The sequence below is a fragment of the Tenrec ecaudatus genome, chromosome 8, assembly GCF_050624435.1.
Source record: "Tenrec ecaudatus isolate mTenEca1 chromosome 8, mTenEca1.hap1, whole genome shotgun sequence".
Taxonomy (NCBI): Eukaryota; Metazoa; Chordata; class Mammalia; order Afrosoricida; family Tenrecidae; genus Tenrec; species Tenrec ecaudatus.
In genome coordinates, this window is record NC_134537.1 from 101,905,050 (window position 1) to 101,913,603 (window position 8,554).

Sequence of the window (8,554 nt, forward strand, 5' to 3'; positions counted from 1 at the left end):
AACCTTGACGTGGCTATGTATTTATTCCGGGAAAGATTTACAGTCCAGGAAACCGGAATGTGCAGTTCTACTTTACCCAATCACAGCGGTTCTCAACCTGTGGGTCGCGACCCCTTGGGGGCGCCGAATGACTCTTTCACAGGGGTCACCTAGATCATCAGAAAACACACATTTCCAATCGTCTTAGGCACAGAGACACCGCTCCTCCATCGTCTCCAGGCGGACCCGCCCACATGCAGATAGGCCCACATACGAGTACCCGGCGTGAAGACTGTTACCCATGCTACACCGTGCTTCAAGACAAAATTTCACTTGTCATTAGAAATAAATATCTCACAATATATAATTACATCGTTTTGTGATTAATCCCTATGCTTTAACTCTGTTCAGTTGATAACAATGAAAATACATCCTGCATATGATATTTATGATTCATCACAGTAGCCAAATGACAGTGATGAAGTAGCAACGGAAATAATTTTACGGTTGGGGGGTCACCACAGCACGAGGAACTGTACGAAGGGGTCGTGTACCACTGCCTATAGGGTCATTATGATGACCTTCATGAGCAGGGACCAAATTTTCTCCCACTTCCAGCCTTCTGTCTTTGGCCGAGTGGGCTGAGTTGGGCTAGTAAGTGCCGCGTCAGCGGTTTGAAGCTTCCAGTCGCTCCGCGGAAGCGGGGGCAGCCTCATACCCGGTCCGGCCCACACCTTTAGGCGGCCTGAGTGTGCCAATGACTGGCCGCAAACTCCCACCCCTGGGCTGAGCAGAGTCCACACTCAGCGGGAGGCCGGTTACCCAGGCCACGCGCGACCAGGCGCCGCTTCAATTCGGAGCGCGGGGCGGCGGAATGCCCAGGGCGGGTCTCGAACTCGGCCTCACCCCCACGTGGGCACCGTCCTGCTCCCCGGGGCCCCGCAAGACCCCCAAAGCGGCTTTCCCTACGAAAAGCATCCTGACCCTTGCACCCCAGGCCGGAAGACTCACAAGCTTCTGGAGAGTTTGCGTCGACTTCCGGCCCAGAGGCCAGAGCACTTCCGGGGGCGGGGCCTGGCCAGTTCTTCCCTTTCTTGGGGGCGGGGGAATGACCTGCTGTTTTACCAAGATGATGTCCTTCTCCAGGGACTGGTCTGTCCTGATAACATGCCCAAAGCCTCGCCATCCTTGCTTTTAAGGAGCATTCTGGCAGTACTTCGACTAAGACAGAGTTGTTGGTTCTTTTGGCAGTCCGTGGTACTGTCATATCCTTTCCCAGCACCACGGTTCAAACTGCTAATTTCTCCCGGTCTTCCTTATTCACTGTCCAACTTTCACATACTTTGGAAGCGATTGATGAAAATAGCATGGCTCCGGTCAGGCCGTACCTTGGTCCTCAAGTCATATCTTTGCTTCTCAAAGCTTGAATGAGGACTTGTGCAGCAGATGTACTTAATGAAATGAGTCCTTTGATCTCTTGACTTCTGTGTCTCTAAGCATTGTTTGTGGATCCAAGCAAGATGAAATTCTTGAGAACTTTAATCTTTTCTCTATATTAGGCTTCATTGGTTATCACAAAGTATGATATCAGTATTCCCCAACATAAGTTCTTCTTTCCCTGCATCTTGACAGTGGACTGTGAACTAGTTAAACCTCATTACCATCTGTAGTAGTCCACTGCCACTTCCACGTCCCCTTCACTTGGGTGATCTATTGACTCGACAGAAGAAAGGGAAGAGTGAAAAGAGGAGTGGAAGGCTTTCTATATTGACTACTGGATACCGAGAGGCTGTAGCACCTGAGTGACATTGGAGACTCAACTAAGAGCCAGTTTGATGACTCATGATCAGTATGATTGGTTCTGAGTTAACCCTTTGGTCAATGAACTCTTCCCATTACACTGTAAAGTCATTAACACACACACACCCCCAATAAAACAACAACAACAACCAACAACCAAAAAGAGTGGGAGTGTTGTCTTGCTGTATGGACAGCCTTCTTAGGTTTCTGCAGCTGTCACTGTCACCAGGCTGGCCGGTGACAGACGAGTCTATTACCCAATTGCTAGGCCTTGGGGTAATCTACTTTGAGCCCTAGGAGTCTGAGGCTCCAGTTGTCTGATGTGGATTTTATGGTCCACAAGGACATGGAAAGTCTTCATGTCCCGTGATTGCCAGTTGTTCAGCATTTTATAATACTGGATTGATGAGTGAGACTAGTGTGGAGGAACAAGACAGGGCAATTCATGACATATTCCATGTTACCAGGACACCTACATTGGCATTTTTAAGTGTATATCATGATCTCAGTGCTCAGGTGAAGTTAAATGAGATGTGGGCTGTGGTCCTCATGGCAGAACCCATATCCCTGACCCAGGAGCCTGGAGAGAAAACTCGCACAGGAATAATTCCACTTTACCGCCTAGCTCCCAAAGTTCCCATTACTCAGGGAAGGGAGACTGTTTCTTAGGGGATGGAGGATACTGTGGAGGTGGGCTTCTGATTAGACTTCTTTATAACTCAGATTTAGAGAGAGTTGAGTTACCAACTGATAGAACAAAGTCATAGGAGAAATCTCAGATTTAATTTTTTTGTACAAAATGTTTGCTAAAAAGGCGGTGTCGTGGCAGACGATAAGGAGCTCTCTGACATACATCCCTTCCCTTGACTCCCTTGACCAGGGCCCTTATGCGCAAATGGGCACTAACGCCTCGTTTACTTTCTTAAAATGCCTTTCTGAAGTTGCTCCAAAGTAAACTCTTTACAGCTGAGTGAGAGTCTAGACCAGGGGTCCTCAAACTTTTTGAACAGGGGGCCAGTTCACTGTCCCTAATTCCTATACACACTGCACATATCTGATTTTGAAATCAAAAAACAAAATGGGGCAAAAACAGCCAGTGACCCGCAGGCCGTAGTTTAAGGACGCCTGGTCTGGAGTGAGGAAAACGTTTTCTTGGTTTGGAGTACAAGAATAAACTAATAAATGTATAATTGTGCCCCAAGTGTGTTCAGAGTTATAGCTCCACTTGAGAGGTGTTGTGGGTAACTGTGTTGACTCTCCAATTTCACATTGCCGTGTCTGCTGATGTGGAAGGCCTGCCTGGCTCCTCTGGTCACAGGCCAGAATTACCCTGTCCTTCTTGGGGTGAACAATGTGGCTAGAGTTGGCGACCTCCCCATCTTGTTCCTTTCTTTGTGTCCGTACCAAGGGGTTCTACAGAAAAGGTTCACTTTTTCTTAGTTGATTGGGCTACTGCTGAGCCAGAGGGGTGAGGTGAGGAGTGGGGAGGGGATGAGAGTGGCAGGGAGAAAGGACAAGTGAGGGAGGCACAGACGGCAACAAGGCAACAAGGCAAGAGAGCGCAGGGAAGAGAATGAAGCGAAGGGGGAGAGAAGGTGGGGAAGGGGAGTTAGCAATGACAGAAGAACACAGGCAAAATCGCAGATGACAGGGGGCGGGGGGAGATTAGCAAGAGGAAAGGGGAGAGGAGCATGACTAGAGAAGAGAAACAAATGAGAGCCTTCTGCAGAGGAGGTGAACCTGCCAGACAGGAGCAAGAGAAGAACCTGAGGCAGGAGGAGTGGAGAAACAGGGAGTGGAAAAGCAGCAGAGAAAAGAGAGACCACCCAGAGGCCGAGAGGAGAGGTGACAAAAAGAAGAAGGTACTAGAGGAGGGACAAAGGCAAACCAAAAGGCAGAAGGAGGGCAAGGGGAAGATAAAAATGGAGGCGAGACCAGGAGAAGACAAGGGAGAGGAGAGAGCTGGCCTTGGGTGGGGAACACGGGGAGAGAGAAAGTGCTGTGCTGTGTGGATTATTGTGTGTTTGTCATCTGGAATGGTATAAGCTGTAGGTACAGCATCTCCTGCCCATGATTTATGGTCCCTGTCAGGCAGCGACCGCGCTTTGTCTGCTGTAGCGTGGAGGATGAATGTGTTGCTGTCATCCCGGCCTGGCCAGCCTTTCTCTCTCTCTGCTCCCAACGCTCGCTCCCCATTTCACGCCAGTGAACATAAACAATCTTTTGTAAACCTGACAGTCACACTTGCTTCTTTGGAAACATAAAGCAGAAATGTATGACTCGGCTTTCATTACCCAATTTCCTACGCTATATAAAAACACTCAGGAAAGACATGTAAGTGGTCACGAAACCTGGGAAATTGGAAGTGTCCTGGAGGAGAAAAAGAGAGAGAGAGAGAGAGAGAGAGAGAGAGAGAGAGAGAGAGAGAGAGAGAGAGAGAGAGAGAGAGAGAGAGAAGGTTGAGGAAGGAGGGGCGCCTACGGGGTGGGAAGGAGCCGTGGAGGAGAGAAGGTGATGTAGCTGACCTCACCGTCTCCTTCCCAGAGCACACTGTCTGATAAACTGGGCCATTCAGACACATAATTATATTACCTTTCTGAATAATAGACAGTTCGTGCCTGAAGTGTTGCTTTTCCCCCTCTCTCCTTTTAACCCAGAGTGCAGTAATGAAACAGTCTGGGGATCAAAGCTGGCTGGTGATGTGGCATTGTTCTTGCCTCCCTTCTTCTGCTTTGCCTCTCCCTTCATCACTAGTCATTCGGCAAGCGCCACATAGTCTAAAGTGGAACTTGTTTTTAAAGCGCTATTAGGGTACCGGTCACTGTGGTTTCTCAGCTGGGGAGGTAGCTAAGCTGTGGAGATGCCACATTTGGACCCTGGTCAAGGTCAGAACAGGTGAAGACTGTCTGTCAGGAATAAGGTTATGGATAATCCTTTGGAACCTGTTCAGACCTGGCCTTGAACCCACTGAGCACCTTCCTAGGCTTTCCGTCTGATAGGTCCCGCTCGTGTGCCTCTAGAGACTCTTGGTGAAAGAATGGACCAGCCCAGCGTGGTACCACAGTGCTAGTCTCATATCTGGAAGTGGGGGCTCATGTATTGGGGCTCTGAGTGCTTCCATTATGTTGGGGCTCTGGTCTTGAATGTTTGGTGCACAGAGTTATCGGTAAGGTCCAGCTAATGAGGTTCTTTGGGAAGCTGGGAGTGTAGTTATATGTTAATTGCTGTAATTATTTTATCCCCAAATTCTTCCTGAACAAACCTCAGAGAAGCATTTATTGAGTAGCTTTGTTTGTCCGAGTGTTTGCTTTTGAACAGAAGAGGTCCTTGAAGTGTCCATTTAGGGAGAATTGACTAGGAGGCTTGTTGCAGCTGAGCAGCTACAAACGTGGATCTGGCTGTGTTAATTAACTTAGAGACCTGGAAAAGTCACACTGCTTCTCAGAGCCTCAGATTTTTTCAGAAAGACAGGAACCTCATCCACCTACCTACACCTCAAAATTAGATACACATTCACAATTATAAATATTAGAATGACATTTCAAGGACAGCAATGCTATAATTCAAAAGATAGCCTAAATGCCCTGCATCTCTGGGTGGTGTGGATTTACTGTTAAAGCAAAGGCTAGAGCTTCAAATTTCCCCAGAGGTACCACAGGAGAAAAGCCAGAAGGTCTGCTTACCAAACCCAGCCCTCAAAGCTTTATGGAACACAGATACCCTCTGACACACAGATACACTGTGACACACAGTTACACTGCGACACACAGTTACACACTGACATGCAGTTACACTCCAACACACAGTTACACCCTGACACAGTTACACAATGACATATAGTTCACATCAACACACAGTTACACTCCAACACAGAGTTATACTCCCATACATGGTTACACACCAACACATAGTACACTGTGACACGTTTCACTGCAACACAAAGTTATATTCCAACACAGTTACACACTGACATGTAGTTACATTTGAGCACACAGCTACACTCCAAAACACAATTATACTCTGACACAGTTGCCCATTGACACACAGTTCCACTCCAACACACAGTTCCACTCTGTCTCACAGTTACTCAGATACACAATTATACACTGACACACAGTTTCAGGTTGACACAGTTACACACTGACACACAGTTACACTCCAACACACGATTACACAGTAACACATGGTTACACAGTGACACACAGTTACCCTCTGAGACACAGTTGCACACTGACACACAGTCACAATCCTACACACAGTTACATTCTGAGACACAGTTACAGTCTGACACAATTACACTCCCACACACAATTGCACACTGACACAGTTACACTGACACACAGTTACTTTCCCACACACAGTTATATTCCTTTACACAGTTACACTCCATCACACAGTTATACTCTGACACACAGTTACACACTGACACATGTGACTCCACATAAATCCCCATGATTTTGGGTTTTGATTTTATTGTGGGGCCAGCCTTTAGTAGGTTCTAGAAGAATTTTGTTATATAGAAAGCTTTCTATATAATGAAGCCTATATGGAAGTATAGAACTTGGCTAGTGTGACCTGTTTTAGAAATATATGTAGCCTATCCTTGTTTCTTCCTTCTGTCACACAATGTCCACATTTTACTCCCTGTCCTTTTATTTATTTATTTATTTTGGTGGGCAATTAGACTTTATTTATTACCTTCATAACTTTAAAAAATCATTTTATTGGGGGCTCATACAATTCTTATCACAATCCATACATACATCCATTGTGTCAAGAATATATGTACATTGGTTGCCATCATCATTCTCAAAACATTTGCCTTCTACTTGAGCCCTTAATATCTGTTGCTCATTTCCCCCCTCCCTCCCCACTACCCCCTACCTCATGAACCCTTAATCATTCATAAATTATTGTTATTTTGTCATATATTACACTGTCTGATGTCTCCACCCAGCTTCTTCTCTGCTGTCCCTCCCCCAGGAGGAGGCTATACGTAGATTCTTGTAATCAGTCCCCCTTTTCTACCCTACATTCTCTCCACCCTCCAGGCATCACCACTCTCACCACTGGTCCTGGAGGAGTCATCTGTCCTGGATTCCCTGTGTTTCCAATTGCTCTCTGTACTAGTGTACATCCTCTGGTCTAGCCAGATTTGTAAGGCAGAATTGGGATCATGAGAGTGCGGGGGAGGAAGTATTTAAGAATTAGAGGAAAGTTATATATGTTTCATCATTGCTACCCTGCACCCTGCCTGGTTCATCTCCTCCCCACAACCCTTCAGTAAGGGGTGTCCGGTTGACTACCACTGGGCTTTGAGTCTCCACTCTGCACTCACCTACATTTTCAATTATATGATTTTTTGTTCCTTGATGCTTGATAACTGATCCCTTTGACAGCTCGTGGTCACACAGGCTGGTGTGTTTCTTCTATGTGGGCTTTGTTGCTTCTGAGCAGCTAGATGGCCACTTGTTTATCTTTGAGCCTTTAAGACCCCAGACACTATATCTTTTGATAGCCGAACACCATTAACTTTCTTCACCACATTTGCTTATACACACGTTTGTCTCCAGTGGTTGTGGCAGGAAGGTGGGCACCCACTGATATGGTTTTTAGCTCTTTGATGTCTGATAACTGGTCCCTTCTACACCTCGTGGTCAACCAAGCTGGTGTGCTTCTTCCATGTGGGCTTTGATGCTTCTTAGTTAGATGGCCTCTTGTTTATCTTCAAGCCTTTAAGACCCCAGATGCAATATCTTTTGATAGCTGGGCACCATCAGCTTTCTTCACCACATTTGCTTATGCACACATTTTTCTTCAGCAATCATGCCAGGAAGGTGTGCATCCTGGAATGCCAATTTATTCGAACAAAGTGTTCTTGCATTGAGTAAGTGCTTGAGTGGAGGCCCAATGTCCATCTGTTGCCTTAATACTAAACCTCTAAATATATGCACATAGATCTGTTTCCTCACACTCATATAAATATATTTACCTATGTACATTCCAGTCTTTGGACCTCTATAAATATGCTTTGTCACCTACTTCTTTCCTCTATTTCCTTTTACTTTCCTCTTGTCCCACTATCATGCTCAGCCTTCATTTTGGTTTCAGTAATTTCTCTCAGTTACCTTGCCCTTGCTGAATCCCTACCAGGCCACTCACACCCTCATTCCTACTGATTTTGGATCACTTATTGCTCCCCTGTCCCTGAGTTGGTCAGTACCACCTCCTTCCCCCCTCCTCCCCTTCTTCTGTGTCCCCCCCGGAACCATTGGTCCCGTTGTTTTCTCCTCCAGCCTATTCAACCAGTCTATCTTATCTAGATAGATCTGTAGAGATAATAATATGCACCAAAAATCAAGTCATAGCAAGATAGGCAATGAGTGAGAGCACAGCTGTGACAATAAAAAGGGAAACCAATTGCCCACAGAAGAATAAATTAATTAAAAGAAAAAAAATTTAAAGAAAGAAAAAACCTGTAAATAGATAAAGGTCTGACTTTTGATCTCTAGGCATGTCCTTTGGTCAGGTCCAATGGGGTACCATGCTCTGGCCCCAGAGTCTGTCCTTTGTACTCCCTCGGGGGCTCCCTGCTCTGCACCCATGGCTGCTCTGCCGCACGCTTTTAGTGGTTTGCCTCAGTTTCACAGGGTCAGTCTGGGCGAGTCCCAGCCCTGAGTCTCCAGGGTTGTCCCCCTTAGGGCTCTGGGCCATCAAGGGGTGGTGTGTCTCTTAGTGGGATCAGCAATATTGTCCACTCTGTCCATTGGCTGTT